Below are 17,965 nucleotides of genomic sequence, written 5' to 3'. Positions count from 1 at the left end.
GTGATATCGCCATAAAAGTGGAACAGGGTGACTCTACAATACGCGTGTATAATATGGGTATCAAATAAAAGGTGCTAATGATTATTTAAAACGTAGTGGGCCTTAGTTCTATAGGTGGACGCCTTTTCGAGCTGTCGCAATAAGGGTGGACCAGAGGTGACTCTAGAATGTGTTTTTACGATATGGGTATCAAATTAAAGGTATTAGTGCGGGTTTTAAAAGGGATTGGCCCTTAGTTGTATATGTGAAGGCGTTTTCGAGATATTGAACAAAATGTTGACCAGGGTGACCCAGAACATCATCTGTCGGGTACCGCTAATTTATTTATATATATAATACCACGAACAGTATTCCTGCCAAGATTCCAAGGGCTTTTGATTTCGCCCTGCAGAACTTTTTCATTTTCTTCTACCTAATATGGTAGGTGTCACACCCATTTTACAAAGTTTTTTCTAAAGTTATATTTTGCGTCAATAAACCAATCAAATTACCACGTTTCATCAATTTTTTCGTATTTGGTATAGAATTATGGCATTTTTTTCATTTTTCGTAATTTTCGATATCGAAAAGTGGGCGTGATCATTGTCGGATTTCGGCCATTTTTTATACCAAGATAAAGTGAGTTCAGATAAATACGTGAACTAAGTTTAGTAAAGATATATCGATTTTTGCTCAAGTTATTGTGTTAACGACCAGCGGAAGCACAGGCGGTCGACTGTGTATAAAAACTGGGCGTGGCTTCAACCGATTTTGCCTATTTTCGCAGAAAACAGTTATCGTCATAGAACCTATGCACCTACCAAATTTCACAAGGATTGGTAAATTTTTGTTCGATTTATGGCCTTAAAAGTATTCTAGACGAATTAAATGAAAAAGGGCGGAACCACGCCCATTTTGACATTTTCTTTTATTTTTGTATTTTTTTGAACCATATCGTTACTGGAGTTGAATGTTGACATAATTTACTTATATACTGTAAAGATATCAAATTTTTTATTAAAATTTGACTTTAAAAAAAATTTTTTTAAAAGTGGGCGTGTTCGTCACCCGATTTTGCTAATTTTTATTTAGCACACATATAGTAGTAGGAGGAACGTGCTTGCCAAATTTCATCATGATATCTTCAACGACTGCGAAATTACAGCTTGCAAAACCTTTAAATTACCTTGTTTTAAAAGTGGGCGGTGCCACGCCTATTGTCCAAAATTTTACTAATTTTCTATTTTTCGCACCTACCAAATTTCATCGCTATATCCGTTTTCGGTAATGAATTATCGCACTTTTTCGGTTTTTCGAAATTTTCGATATCGAAAAAGTGGGCGTGGTTGCAATCCGATTTCATTCATTTTAAATAGCGATCTGAGACGATCGCCCAGGAATATACATACCAAATTTCATCAAGATACCTCAAAATTTACTCAAGCTATCGTGTTTACTGACTGACGGACGGACATGGCTAAATGAATTTCTTTTTTTACCCAGATCATTTTGATATATAGAAGTCTATATCTATCTCGATCAGTTACGGATTACCGTTAATCGAACAAAGTTAATATACACTGTGAGCTCTGCTCAGCTGAGTATAATAAACTACATTACTGTAAAACTTGTTGTATAAGGCAATGAATGTGAATGGCGTTTGGTAGATCGAAGCAAAGCTGAAAATCTAACTGAAAAGCAACCGGCTTTAACCGGAAAATTAGCTTTGGCAGAGCAGACTTGTTGTTGGCTGCAATTATTTGGAGACTGTGATTTGCCAAAAAGGGCAAAACGAAATGCGACAATGGAAGGAAAGGAGTAATAAATAAAAAGCAAAGACGAAAAAATGTAAGTAATAGAGTACAAAATAAGAGAAAAATGTCAGTAAAAATTTTTTCGAAACTTGCAAGGCAGCAGTGTTCGTAGTGTGAAAAAAAATTTAAAATGCCAAAAAAAAGCCACTACTGCTACTAGTCCGAGTGACTAGGAAACTTAATTTTTGACCTCTAGAGCCCGCGGGTCGGTGGGTTTCATGCAGTACCCTACTTTGACAGCATAATATTAAAGCAAAAAATATTTAAAGCACTTTAGCAGGTTAAGGGAGCCAACCCATAGAAATATTAATAGGAATGGGAACAGGAATATGAATAAGAAAGAGAATAGGAATGGGAGTAGAAACAGGAATAGGAATAGGAATAGTAATATGAATAGGAATGCGGAAAGGAATAAAAATAGAATTAGGAATAGGAATAGGAGTATAAATAAGAAAGGAAGTAGAAATAGGAATAGGAGTATAAATAAGAAGAGGAATAGGAATAGGAGTAGAAACAGGGATAACAATAGGAATATGAAAAGGAATGGGATGGGAAAAGGAATAAAAATAGGATAAGGAATAGGAATATGAGTATGAATAAGAGAAAACCAATGGCATATAAGCGCAAGAACCTACCTCGGAGGCGTTTCGATAAACTTTGCCATATGTGAGAACCGAACTAGGATCGTCATCAACCTCAAATGTCTCTCCTTGGGTCCCCTGATCGGTATATGAACGGGTTATTGTCTGATGGGAGTACACGGCGAACGCATGGGAGTCCCAAGGAAAGACTTCTGTCGAAGCTGTACGGAGTAGGGGATAAAAAGTGTTCAAAATTCACTCTGCAGAGGCCCAGCTGTAGCACACAGAACTCTATATTATCATCACCAAGATACAGAAGGAGGTTGCCTAGGTTGAAGGCATCTTTCCCGACATGACTCAGGGGGAAATTAGAAGCATCCTGCGAGACTAAACGGAAAAATTTGTTTCAACTTTTTACATACATAAGGGCGAAGCACATAAGCTCATTCAGTGGTATCACAATAGGCCAGCTGGTCTTAGTGTGCCCCTTGCTGCGAAGCAGCCACTATAACCTAACCTTACCTAAGAGGAAGTGTATAAAGAGGTAGAAAAACGAGGAATATAAAAATAACGAAAAGATATCAGAGGAAGAAGTAGAGAAGAATTGAAGAAGAAGAGAAAGGGAGAGATGAGGAGCAGAGTACAATTAAACAAAGGTAGAGATATCAGTTGTCGGATAGGACAACGTCTGTCATGTCCGCTAGTGTTATTTAAACATAAATATTTTAAGGCAAGTGAGTAGTAGTGGTCCTAAGATGTCGAACTGAGTTCTTTGCTTGCCTTTGTGGCGTTAAACATCGCACAACTTTGCAAGAAGAAGTTTCAGCCCAGTGCTTGCTTAGCTGTCTGCCCCAATTGAGAATGACCAAAGAAGTTAGCATTTTTCCTACCCGAGAGATTTTGCTCAGGCCGGACCATGTATCTATACTGGGTTCTCCGTCATAAAAGGATACAAGTTAACGAAAAGGCCACGCCGATGAGTTCGCATAGCAGGGAGCAGCACTCGATGGACGTATACGTCCCAACCCGTTTGTGAGAAGTAAGGACAGGTGTTGGATATGACCCATCTCTAAAGAGTAAAAGCTTTAAACTCACGATGGGCATACTAACTGGATACTGCCTTCTGGCGGCAAATGCTTATAAATTAGGCCTCATCAGTAAGAACAGATATAGAAAGTGCGAACTGCATCTCCCTTTCCTTCCCCTACGCATTTAATGCATCCTAAACTTTGTGCTGTTGACTTGTATTTCATCCCACTCGGAGAATTTCACTTGAGGCCACTCATAAAACTAAAGAAAGTAGAAATAAACATAAACGTACTTAAGTCGTGCGCCAGCCATAAAATGTATTCAATAATGTCAGTGACCAATGCAACCATTCACAGTTAGTTGTTCACATATCTACAATTTTCCCAGCATGAGTCTTTGAGGGTGGCACCTGATTGGGGTGTCAAGTTTGCAACGAAACATATTTATTTGCATAATTTATGTGGCTAGTTTGTTTTAACGTGTGACTAATGGCAGGCAAAAGGTTAAGTTTTTGTAAAGCAAAGATCACATCTTTTGTAGTTCAGGGTGCATAAAAGGCAGTTCGAGAAATTTAGCGTAAAAGAGTTTTCGTTCCGACAATGAATATTTAAGCAACAACTGGGAATGCGATTATAGATATGCAGAAAAATACTCTTACAATTTAAATGAAAGTAAAAATCATTTCCGCCAGTACATCATTCGCTTTTTTTTAATAAAGTGCGCTAATTAATTCACCAGGTAGTGCCGCTGAGTGCTGGAACCAATGCAACAGGGTGACAACTTTCAACCGAAAAAATATCCTTTTATGAAAAAGTACCCCGATCTATATTATTATCCCTGCTCGCACCAGTGGCCGCTCTAACCCAACCTAACCATATGAGTATCCTACTCTGGAGTATCCGCTCTGGTAAAGAACCCGAATCCCAAGAACTACCCGCTTCTGAAAAGGCTTAAAATTTACCTTTATCCGTTACGAAAAAGTACTCTGTTCGAAAACAGGACCCCTTTCTATGAAGAAGTACCCGATTCGGAAAGAGAATCCGGATTAGAAAAAGGATTCAGTGCTAGAAAAGTACACAGTTATGAAAAAGTTCCCTTTTCTGAATAAATACCCGGCTCCGAAAAAGTACCCAGCTCCAAAGAAATACCCGGTTTTTAGTAAGCAATCGGCTCTGGAAAAGTACCAGAATTCCAAGAACTAGCCGGCTCTGAAAAAGGCGGTTCTTAAAATTTACCCTTATTCGTTTCGAAAAAGTATCCGGTTCGAAAACAGCATCCTTTTCTAAAGAAGTACCCGGTTCGGAAAAACTATTCGATTTTGAAAGAAGGGCTCAGTTCTAATAAGGTACCCGGTTATGAAAAAAACACTGTTCTGAATAAGCACCCGGCTCTGGAAAAGAATCCGAATTCCTAGAACTAAAGGGTCCTGCAAAAAGGCGGTTCTCAAATTTTACCTTTATTCGTAACCAGAATGTTCGCAGTTTTAAATCAGGTCCCTTTTTTAAAGAAGCACCCGTATGGTAAAAAGTACTATGTTCCAAAAATGTACATGTTCCCTGAACATAAGAAAGTGATCAGCTCTAAAAAAAAGTACCAATATCCGATAAACTACCCGGTTCTTGAATAATTGCTCGACTCTCAAAAACTGCTCGTTTCTTATTTAAAAACTGTCTATTACCCGACGAGTTGCTGCCGCAGACAAACTAATTTTAGAACTAGGTATTTTTTTTGAAAAGCTTTTTTGTTTAGTGATAACTTATGGTAACTTATGAATATTTCTCACTCGTAACCACTTCCTTTCGTACTATGTTTTATCCTAATTCTTTTCTTCCTTTTATATATATCCTTACACCTGTATTTCCTCCTTTAACTCTCCATTTTTCTCTATTCGCCTCCTCCCCCTAACTCAACCATCTCTCTTACATCTGATTCTGCCTCTGCCCCCGTCAACGTCTCTTTCTCCTTCCTTTTCCATTTCCTTTTCGCTTCACCTCTCTTTCCTCAGCCCCCTCAATTGTTCTCCTGCAGTAACCAGAAATAGGATACCTGACTATGCATTTCCAAAACTAATTTTGGCAAAAAGCTAACGAATATTTTATGAAACAGGTCTGTTCCAGGTTCATTTATCGGACAAAAGTTAAAATCTTAATTTAATCCGTTTTAGGTAGTTTAAATAGTAGTACGTACTACAATAAAAACTTTGAAATTCAAACTTATAATAAAGCTGTAAATAACTATTATACCCAGCATTTTGTTGCCATAAATAAATAGCAACAACTATATTATAATTACGTTTAAAACGGACCACAACTATAAAATATTAGTATTAACTCTGGTAATGCATATTTTACGTACACTTAACTCATTTAATACAGACAACAAGAAAGTTAGCAATTAAAGTGCAGCAAAAATTAACATAATTTTTTGCAATTATCACACACAGCAAAAAATTTGCAAGTTAAGCAAGCAACGTTGTTATGAGTGAGATACAAACACTATTAGGGAGGCTCTTAACTGCTTCAAGGTAGAAATCATATACACTGAAAGAAATGGTTCCAGTAAAATCAAAAAATCGGTTCTGTTGTTCTTGACTCAACGGAAACTCGGTGAATTCGATCGAATTATGGTTAATTCGACTGAGTTCTTTGTCAAGCGAAAAAATTAGTTTAGCCATTTCAACAGAAGAGAAATTGTGGCTCTTAAGTTAACAAAATTCTGTAAAATTGACAGATTCCTAATCAATCTAACAGATTTTTTGTTAACACAACTGATCTCACTGGTCATTTCAACAGCGATCAACAGTCAATACATGAGCAAATTTCAAAGAGAATTTTACGCTCACTGCGCTCTCTACTTTGTACTTATGCAGGCTGTGTACTATATGTATCCACATATTTACGTATGTATATGGCAGCCGCCGTGGTGCGGTGGTAGCGTGCTCCGCCTACCACACCGGTATGTTCTCTGTAACTTTTCGATAGCACTTCGTTAAGAAGTTGGTAACAATGCGACAAAATATCATAACATAGCGACAATTTTTCGATGATAAATCCAAAAATTTGCTATAACAAATGGGTAACTCATCCTTTTAAATCAATTTAATTTAAAATAGTTTAATTTAATTAAATTCAATATAATTTAATTTAGTTTAGTTTAATTTCATTTAATTCGTTTAATTTAATTTGACTTTAGTGTAATTGAATTTCAGTTGCACGGTGTATGGTAACATAACGGTTCATCGTAACAGCATAAATCATCCAATATAAATATTGTAACGAATTTGCTGCAATTCCCCTTATTTTCAGTTTTCTGCCAACGTTCGTATCTTCTAGGTGCTTCCATTTCCAGAATCTACTAGTTGCCATCAGCTCTCAAATTTCTCAGCTGTAACTACAATTGCACGATTTTATAGCTTCTCTCATTGTGACTGTCTGCTTTATTGTTGTTGTGACTTTATTTACTTGGCATCAGACTAGGGATGTGAGTATCACTTAGTGTCACTCATAATCGTCACACTGCCCTCCACCTAAGTCTGATCGTCCCAATCAGACAAATCTCTCGATCTAAACGCTGCTAGCAACGCCAAATGTACCACTCTTCTATTTCTTGGTTTCCCAATTGCTTGTATGCCGTAGATGACATCACTGATCGTCTTCACAACTCTGTACCGGGCCTTCCCTACTGCACCGATATTTGGATGGAACACCTTTCCGCCGGTGAGGGTTGTATAGCAGTACCAAATCTCCCTCCAAGAAACCTTCCGAATTAAAGTTCTTGTAATGCCAGTGTCTGATCTTACTACGCATTACCCTGGGTCGTTCTCTCACACTGTTGTTTGTCAAATGAACTACTTTGTAGAGCTTGCGCTTGACGGATTGGCTTCGCATAATCAGTATCGTTCCCACGTTTCACAATAGTAGTGCGCTCCGGCTGGAAATTACCCTCGCATTCTTTCTCGGAAATTCGTTGCTTCGTTTTCCAGCGTCTTTTAAGTTTTTGCCAATGCCAGTGTTTCTCTCGCAGGTACTTCTGATTTTGCTTTATTTGGCCCATTCGATCTATTAACCTTTGCCTTTGATTTCCGTGGTTTTTGTCGAGTCTTCTCCACCAGTACTCGATTACTACTGAATCCTTTCTGCAAACTGAAATTAAGTGGTATATCCTGGTTCTTATAACGCATCACGCTTTTCTGCATATCGATCTTGCTGTCATGGTCAACCAAGAAGTCCACTCCCAATATGACTTCTTCAACGATCTCCGCCACAACGAATTTGTGTAGAACTGTGACCTTTCCAATCAAGACTTCACATACCACTTCTCCCTGCACTTGGTTATACTCGCCAGTAACCGTACGCAACCTTGCTCCAGGTAACAGTTTTAGTCTCCTGTTGACCAAGTCAGATCGGATTAAGGAATGAGATGCGCCCGTATCTACAATCAATACACGCTCCTTGCCATCGACATTCCCTCTGACGGTAAGACTGCTTGAATTCCTTCCAATTTGCGAGACAGATATCACAGGACATTCAATAGCTGGAGCAAGCTCTCGATCTCTACATCTTATTCGCTCTTGCTCATCTCTTCCAACTTTGCGTTTACGGCCACCCATATTGTTGGAACTATTAGGACCAAGATCGCAATAACGTGCAATGTGAACGGTTTCTCGCATTTGAAACATTTGATAACTCTTTCACTCCGCTTTTGCGATCCTTTCAGCACCTCCAATATTGCGTCTACCCACTCTGGTCTTTCTACTTCCACACGACGTGCTTTGAAAATTTGCTTACACAGAAGCGACGCTGTTTCCTGAATCAGAGCTTGTGACACCGTTTCTGCGAATGTTGGCTTTGGGTTTGCGTATGTAGCTCGCTTTGTTTCAACGTCCCGTATGCCATTTATAAAACTCTGGATTTTTACCCTCTCGGTGTACTCCACGGGTGCGTCCGCTTTGCCAAATGTGCCAACCTTTCAACATCCGAGGCAAACTCCTGCAACGTCTCACTAGGCTTCTGGAAGCGGTTCAGTAACTCCATTTGGTATATCTGTCTCCTATGCTCAGTTCCATATCGTCTCTCTAGAGCACCCATCAATGCTTCATAACAGTTCCGTTCGCCCTCTGGAATGGTTTGTAAAATCTCAGCTGCAGGTCCTTTCAATGCCATGAACAGTGCAGCAACTTTATCTTCAGCACTCCAGTTATTCACTGCTGCGGTGTTCTCAAACTGGAGCTTAAATACCTGGAATGGAACAGAACCATCAAACGTTGGGGATTTTACCTTCAGAGTAGACGTTGAAGTGATTGGACGGTTCAATTGTAACTCCTGAATCCGATCTTTCAAAGCATCCATCTCGGCCTCCACTTTATCTTGTCGTTCACTAACAGCCTCCAGCTGCGATGAGAATTTTGTTTCCTCTGCCTCCAGCTATGTTGAGATACGCTCTTCTTGTGCTTCGAGCTGTAATGTTATGCGTGCCTCTTGTTCTTTTAATTGTTCTTCAATTTGTGACGCCATGTATGTTTTCTGTTCTTCCAATTGTGTTTCCATCTTGGATGTTATACGGTCCTCCTGGGATTCCAATTGAGATGCCAGTTGAGATGTTATTTCTGTCTTTTGCGATTCCAGTTGGGATGATATTTGCGACGACATTTCTGAAATGTGTGGCTCCTGTGCTTCCACTTCGGACGATATTTGCGACGACATTGATGTTACTGTCGATGTTTGTGCAGATATTGCAGCCAATATCGTGTTCAAGTCTGTGCTGGTAACTATCTGCGATGTTTCGTTTTTCTCTTCAATTTTTGTTGTTGTTTCGTCGCCATCAAGATGAAACACATATTCTTCCACGTTAATTCCTTCTGCTTCCATTGTCTTGCCTCGTAGTCTTGCCTGAAGCTCGAGTTTATTGCCGGTTGTATTCAATCCACGAGCTTCCAACTCCTTTTTCAGTTACTGGATCCATAATTCACTTAACTTCGCCATGTCCTTGTTGTGCTTTGGAATTTATTCAACAATTCCTCTTCTGACACCAATTGTAACAAATTTGCTGCAATTCCCCTTATTTGCAATTTTCTGCCAACGTTCGTATCTTCTAGGCGCTTCCATTTCCAGAATCTACTAGTTGCCATCAGCTCTCAAATTTCTCAACTGTAACTACAATTGCACGATTTTATAGCTTCTCTCATTGCATACTTTCAGGAGTATCTCAGATATATGCATGTGGTTGTACATTGCTTCTCAGCTGCGTGTACCTACATATGTGTAGACATAATGATTGATTCGTTTATGTAGATACAAGTGACTGTCTGCTTTACTGTTGTTGTGACTTTATTTACTTAGCATCAGACTAGGGATGCGAGTATCACTTAGTGTCACTCATAATCGTCACAATATTAACTTCCACATATCAAAATGCTCAGGACGAAAAAAGGAATTGTCTGTGCACACGATAACTTAAGTAAATACTGAGATATCTTTAATTTAATTTTACCAAAAAATTCGGCTACAGACGGAAGGTTTTAAGACCGGAGCAAACTCCTGTAAGAACGAAAACGGCGACCTTCTAACTGATGTTGAGAGAGTACTTAGATTATGGAGGGAACATTTCGCTTCTCTCTTAAATGGAGACGATTACCGCACAGAGATGACGAACGCGATCCCGCAATCGATGATGATAGAATAAATGTCCCCCACCTGATTATGACGAAGTCAGAATAGCAATAACCAGATTGAAAAACAACAGGCCGCCGGCGCTGATGGATTGCCTGCGGAGCTATTCAAATACGGCGGCGAGGAGTTGGTAAGGCGCATGCATCTGCTTCTTCGCAAAATATGGTCGGAGGAGTGCATGTCCAACGACTGAAATCAAAGTGTTCTTTGCCCAGTCTACAAGAAAGGGGATACTGCAAACTGTGCCAACTATCGCGGAATCAGCCTCCTTACCAACGCATATAAGGTCCTGTCAAGTGTGTTGTTCGAAAGATTGAAGCCCACCGTGAATCGGCTGATTGGATCTTATTAATGCGGCTTCAGACCTGGTAAATCTACCATCGACCAGATTTTCACAATACGCTAAATGGGGGAAAAAACCCGCGAAAAAAGAGTTGGCACACTTCACCTCTTCGCCGATTTTAAAACCGCCTTCGACAGCTTGAAAAGGAGCTGCCTATATGCCGCTATATCTGAATTTGGTTTCTCCGCAAAACTTATACGGCTGCGCAAAATTACGTTGAGCAACATCATCAGTTCAGTCAGAATTGGAAAGGACCTTTCCGAGTCGTTCGAAACTAAGCAAGGTTTCAGACAGACGAGGTGCGATTACTTTAATTTGATGCTACTTTGGACTAGGTAGGCAGTTGAAAAGTAAAGTTCTCTCTCGAGAAACGAATATCATGCTCTACAGGTCACTTTTCGTACCCGTCCTCCTATATTGTGCAGAAGCATGGACCATGACAACAGCAGATGAGGCGGCTCTGGGAGTGTTCGAGAGAAAAGTTCTTCGAAAGATTTATGGACCTCTACGCTTTGGCGATGGCGAGTACCGGAGAAGATGTAACGATGAGCTGTACGAGCTATACGCAGACATCAACATAGTCCAGCGAATTAAAACGCAGCGGCTGCGATGGCTAGGCCATGTTATGCGAATAAAAAATGACGCTCCAGCCAAGAAAGTGTTTCTATGGGAACCCGCCTATGGAAGCAGAGGGCGGCCCCCACTCCGTTGGAAGGACCAGGTGGAAAACGGTTTAAACTCCCTTTGGTGTGACCAATTGGCGCCGATTGGCAGAGAAAAGGAGCGACTGGCGCGCCTTGTTGGACGGCCATAACCGTTTAAACGGTCAAGCGTCAATTAAGTAAGTAATATGGGTTCTTTGACGTGATCTTATTTTATTTTTTCAGCTCAAGTCAGTTTAATTCAATTTAATTTATTTTAATTTTATTTAATTTGATTTAATTTAATTGAATTTAATTCCATTTAATTTAATTAATTTTATTTTATTTAATTTTAATTAGTTGAATATAATTTAATTAATTTAATTTAGTTTAGTTTAATTGAATTAAATTAAATTTTATTTAATTTATTTTCATTTGATTTAACTTAATTCAATTCATTTTAATGATTGATGTGATTTAATTTTATTTTCTTTGGTTCAATTCAATTCAAATTAATTTTATGTAATTTAATTTAATTAGTTTTAATCCAATTTAATTTTATTTCATTTAATTTAGTTTAGTTGAATTGAATTGAATTTATTTAAATTTAATTTTACTTAATCTAATTTAACTTAATGCAATTGTCTTTAATTTTATTTTGTTCAATTTAATTTAATTATTTTTTATTTAATTAAGTTTCGTTTATTTTAAATTAATGCAATTTAGTTTAATTTTATTTAATTTAATCTAATTTAATTTAACTTAATTTAATTTAATTTAATTTTGATAAATTTAAATTAGGTTGATTTTATTTAATTTATTTGAATTAATTTATGTATTTTATTATTAACTTGCATTTATTTTTTTTTTTATGTTTTTAACTCATTCCTTATTTCAAAGTAGAAATCGGATTGACTCCAAAAAAGCATAGTGATGCATCGAAATGCGAATATTCGCCACAATATGTATGTATCTAAATCTTCTACTTGGTATGGTGACCAAATCTATAAAACATCATCTTAAACGGTAGCAAGCGGTGAATTGTATACAACAGCAATTTTTTCCCACAACTATTTAAGTACATATTTACACTTAAATAAAATGTGCATTACTTTTACAACAATAATAAAAGCATCAAAGCAAATAGTTTGAATGTTATATAATCCTAACAATAATTACTCACCTAAAGCAAATATACTTGATGCAAATGATCTAGTATTTTCAGTGTTAAATTTTACGCTTAAGATTTGTTTGTATATAAATGCCCGATATTATAGTAATTTTCGTTTCTGAAAAAAAAGCTACCCTCATATCATCATCATCATCATCATTTATTGCAAAAATAGTATTAGTACAATAAGATCTAGGATCTTTTATAGTACAACAAAAAGATAAATCGCAATGTAAAAAAGAACAAAAGTCATAACAGAGGGTTATGTAGGTTAAATAATCACATCAAACATAGAGAATTATCGTAATTTACTAGTATCTAAAATAAACAAATAATTAAATTCAATAACAAAACATTGTATACACTCATACATATTGACGGCGAAAACTCAAGAAGTATAATGCTTTCAACTAAAATGAGCATAAAGAACATTTTTAAAGTTGCTTTTATTTAGACTACTACGTACGGATACTGGAATATAGTTCCATAGGCGAATGGCATTGACAAAGAATAGCCGTCCAGATGTTAGATAGTTATAAGTTGGTACTATTAGGTCGTTGATTCGAGCAGACCTGGGGAATATTAGCTTATCATATAGGTAACTAGGCTCCTTATACATGATAAGTTGACAAAGGAAAATGCTGTTCCTAGCTTTCAGATATTCGAAGATTTCGCAGCCCAGTAGACGCGCTCTCCAACTGGATATATGATCAAATCTGGCTAAGCCGAAAACATAACGTGTAACATGATTAAATGCTACATCAATTTTATGAGCAGACTGGGAGCTCAGTTTACTGTACACTAGCTCAGAGTAGCAAATGATCGGCATAATCAATTGAATTGCAAGTTTTCTTCTAACATTGACCGGAGTATAAATAGCAGACATTCGTAAGTTTCTTAAGATATAGTATACTTTCTTAACCACCGAATTTACATGATCATCACAGGACAACGTCGTGTTAATAACAAAACCAAGATTAGTCACCTTTGAAACGAGTTTGAGACATTTACTGGCAACGCGCAAGGGCGGAATACTTGAGAAACTTATTCGTTTTTTAGATATAGGCAACACGTATGATTTCTCACTGTTCATGCATAAGTCATTTTTCCTAGCCCATTCAAATATGGATGTTAAGTCATTATTCAATCTTGAGCATAAATCGTTTGTCCCCTCATGATTTCCCGACAAATATAGTTGGACATCATCAGCATATGCATGCATATGAGCATGCTGGCATGCATTAAATATGTCATTAATAAAAATACTAAAAAGTAGTGGAACCAAGATAGAGCCTTGCACTCTTAAATTCTAACTTTTGAACTAGCTAAACTGGTGCTATGCAAAATGACTCTATTTAAAACCTCTAAGCAACTGCTATCAGCTAAATAAATAAACCTTCAAAACCTTCAGCAAAATTATTTGTAGCTATAGGAAAATCGATTTGCTATGTTGATTGACATTTCATTGCCATTTGTTGTTTGGAGCAAAAGCGAATTATTATGGAAACTCGAGCACCGCAAAGAGCGCATAATACAATAAGGGATAGTAAAATATGTACTGATAAAAACACGATAATATTTATCATATTTTTACAAACTACGCAAATGATAAATGTGTTATTTATAGCAGCGTTTATTTATAAGCGTTTAATTAATATTTCTTTTATACTTCATTCTTTTCCCCCCCAAATAATGCAGTAACGAAAAATCCCTGTAGGAACTGTGCAGACCCATCTCCTTCATAATCATACCTTCGGCTATTGTTCGTTCACACGGCTTTTTCTCCAGGCATGATGCCTTAATTATGGTCTAAACAGATACAATACGTCACTTATTTGGCGCAGTGGAAAAAACTGACAGCAGAGTTGGCTGTGTTTATTTTAAAGGTGACCCCAGTTAAGCAATGTATTAGTCATTGCATCCGTCATTCTATGCCAATTTTCGTCTTTTGACATAGGTCAGCCACGTCTCCTTTTACTTTTCCAACAAATTGGTGGGACGGGACCTACATGTTTTATGCCGTCTACGAACGGCATCTGAATGTCAGTTGAGTTTTCAATGAAATGCTTTTCATGGCAGAAATATACTGGGAGTGTTTGCAAATCACTTCCAAGGGGCGACCCCGCTTAGAAAACTTGCTTCTAATTGGAAAAACTTGTTTCTAAAATTTTAATGTTGCTTTCACGTGGCGTGAACCGAGGATCTTCGGTGTATGCTACCACCACAACACGGGGGTCGCGGACAAGCTACTAATATTTTGATTGCTAAATAAAAGTATTTACGTCAGTTGTTATGCGTCCCACTCCACATATGTAAGTGCTGTCAGTGGAAAATAGCGTACGTTGTTCCGGTGACGTATTGTATCTGTTTAAGCCATTATCCACCATCTGTGATCCCATTGCCTTTTCGATCTTCTTCACGTTGTGTCATGCATTCAAGGACATTGACTAAGTGCCATCACATTTTATCGCTTGTAAACTGTCAACCCAACGAATTATTCAACTGTCATCGACAACAACTATGTAAGTATTATCGCAAGTAGTAACAACTGTTGTTATGCCTGTACTATTTTTTTTTTTTTTTTTTGTAAGACGGCAACTTTTGATGTTGTGCTGGCGTGCAGCGGTTTATGTCCTTGTTGGCATACTTACCATTGCCACAATGGAATGTGCAATTGATAGTGAACGCACAATTGCTTTTATTTTGTACAAATGTATGTGTGCTTGTTATATGTACCCGATATTTGTACTGGTCACTGGGTAAGTGGTTGTTGCGGCATAATTGCCACATATTTTATTGTAGAATGCTATTACCCTGCAAAAACCCCGAGTATTCCAAGCATGCATGTATGGAGTACTCGCTATGGACCAACCGAGTGCTCCAAAATTAACCACAATTCATACCAAAAATATTGTCCAATTAACATTGCGATGTCCTGGACTGGACCATATACTTCAGCTCAGCATTACATTAGAGTAATCCAGGGAGTACTCTAGTATGACATAAGTGGACCACATGATCCAACGATCTGGCAGGGTATTGCCAGACGGCAAAGTCTATTTTGAAAGAAATTAAAATTGCTGCTGGGTAGCAAAATAGCACAAAGCAAAGCTTGTGAGTTGCTGTAATGCATATTGTGAAATCTTGTGTTCGTTAGCCGTGGAGTTCACGTATATTTATGCATGAAAATTGTGCAGGGTCCTGTTTTAACTGCTATGCATTTGGCCGATGGGAAGACTCCGTCAACCTGAAACAATTTGACTTATTGTGACGGCCGATCGGACGACGTATTTGTACTAGTATTTGGTACGGAGGCCGCCCGATTAAGCAGAAAACCCTCAAAGATATAACGTGCTTTTCAGTACTAAAGCGAAAATGGCAAAATTTCACTTGCCATCTCTAGTCTCTCTGAGAGTGCCAAATACTTGAGAACACTTTTGACACCTTAGCTCAACTGTAGCCTAGAGCCAAAGAGAGGATACTTTGGCCAAAACTCATGTCATACATATCAAGCATTGATGTGATGGATGGTAGCCGCAGTTGCCTATGGCATTCAAAAACTGAACGAGGTATGCAATGAGCTACCTCTCTCTCTCTTTTTATTACGATAAATACATCACCGAGTGTAATAAGTAATCGTGAGTTGGGCTGAATGGAATGGGCTGTTTTCTGTTCAATGTTAATGACCTCCATATTACAACACTCTCTCGGATATTTGATATCTCAGATTTCACGGAGGCATAAGATGCTTGTGCAGTGAAACCTAGCATGCTTGGATCACTTCCGGCTGCAATCCTTTTCATGGGTCTCCCTTACTCAGCTTGCGTTATACCTTTGCTACCTAGAAGGCAGGGGAAGCTTTCAGTCTTCATTGCTAATCTACGTTTAGCCGTCTGGAGATGTTGCCCGTTGCGTAGCTACTCACGTTAATTAAGAGCCCCAAGGGAAATCAATTCGTCCTCCATCTGTCTCTTTGTTACTCAGAGGGCATGGGAAGCCTTCATCTTCCATTACTATTTAAGTTTAAGCGTGTGGAGATATTACCTATTGCATAGCAACGCTCGTCAATTAGGTAAACCAAGGGAGATCAATTCTTCCTCCATCTCTTTCGTTGCTACGCAAAAGGCAAAGGAAGCCTTCATCTTTCATAATTAGTTTTGGCTTAACAGTCGGGGGGGTTTTGCTCATTGCAAAGCAACTCTCGTCAGTTAGGAACACCATCAGATATCAGTACTTGCTCCATCGCTGTCTTTGTATCCACAAGGTAAGAGTAGCCTTCATCTTTTATTAAAAGTTGGGGCTCTCTTCACAATTAGGAACACCAAGGGAGATCAATTATTCCTCTATCTGCCTCTTCCAGCTCGATGTAGTTGTTCCTATCGTTCCGTGTATTTAACCATTTTCATAACAAGACCTAGCGTAACTTTTGGGCTTAAACTCGTTGCACTGTGTTCATATATACGTAAAGCTCATTAAACTCAGCATTTACCCTATCACGGTATGACGAAAAGGAACATAAATTTCCCTGAGAACTTAACTTTCGAATACTTCAAGAACAATCTCATATTCTCTTCTCCCTGGTAATGAGAGTGGTAATAGTCAGCTGGTTGCCTGAGCCATAGTACAGGTTTACAAGTATGATATGTATGAGAAGAAAGCAATTCCTTTCTCTTTCTAACATACTGCCGTTTGACACTTCGGTCAGTGTCAAACTATTGTAGAACTCAGTGGAACCTGCGTGAAACATGCGTTTGACACTGAACGAATTGCCAAATTTACCGGGGTTGCTGTCGCGGAAAGCGACGCAGGGAAACAAAAAAAGGAGCGGAATATCATATATGGGTTGCTGTGATGGTAAATTTTTTTGAACGAATTTACTATGAAAATGTAGTGCACCTATACGGGTCCTACAGAAAATTATACAAAAGTCTTGAATTGGGGTATCTGAGGACGCGTAGTTATTCCAGTATTAAGAATACAAACACGGAGGCTAAGTTTTTCTACCCGTTCAAAAGTTCTCCGCGAAAAACAGTTTGAAACCGAGGTAGACTGCAATAACCCGTCCAAAAATGTGGAAAGAGAAATGAAAGCACGCGTTTTGTCCTGTTATCAATAGTCCAAAGGTGAAAAAGTATTCGAGATATTGGAAGCAAGGCAAAAACCTCCCCCGACGGTTTTGGTCGTGTTTTAGCAATCGTCCCCGGTAATAAAGTATCACAATTTGTTAATTAAAATTGTCCAAAATATATGGATTTTAAAGAGAGATGTAATTAAGTGCTCGTTTGAAAGTAAATAAGGATATTTCTTTGTAATTTGACAATAAAAATTTTACGCAGTTTTCGTTAGCAGCTACTTCACTTTTCTTGGACCTAAGAAGTACAACAGTGCCAAACAGCATCCACAAAAAAAACGAACAAGAACAAGCATTTCATCAGGTGAGCGTGGCTGTGTATGTGCGTGTTGCTACATATCCTACTTGTAGACCTGTACTATGGCCTCAGCAACGAATTATGCTCGGCCTACACATGTAAACCATCGGCTTTTCACATGTATACAAGTCGAATGGAAACAGCGATTCCAAAATTGATATGTGACAAGGGAGCGATATTACTGAGAAAAATTACGATTGCTCTCTTTTTGAAGATAACTGGATTACGGACTTAAATAGCGTGACTTTTGTTAGTAAGCAGAGAGAGATTTAAAGCTAAAATACATTTTATTAGCGTAGCTTTATAACTT

At 38.1% G+C, this 17,965-nt stretch overlaps 1 protein-coding gene across 5 annotated transcripts in view; it reads right to left on the bottom strand.

Annotated features, from left to right (window-relative positions):
* The window catches only part of bbg (big bang), a 753,080-nt gene that overhangs the window by 605,467 nt on the left and 129,648 nt on the right, over nt 1-17,965 (bottom strand). The window lies entirely within an intron of this gene.

This window comes from Eurosta solidaginis, chromosome 5, assembly GCF_040869045.1.
Source record: "Eurosta solidaginis isolate ZX-2024a chromosome 5, ASM4086904v1, whole genome shotgun sequence".
In the NCBI taxonomy this organism is placed as follows: Eukaryota; Metazoa; Arthropoda; class Insecta; order Diptera; family Tephritidae; genus Eurosta; species Eurosta solidaginis.
The sequence above is the reverse complement of the archived record's forward strand: the minus strand, read 5'-3'. Positions and strand labels throughout refer to the sequence as shown.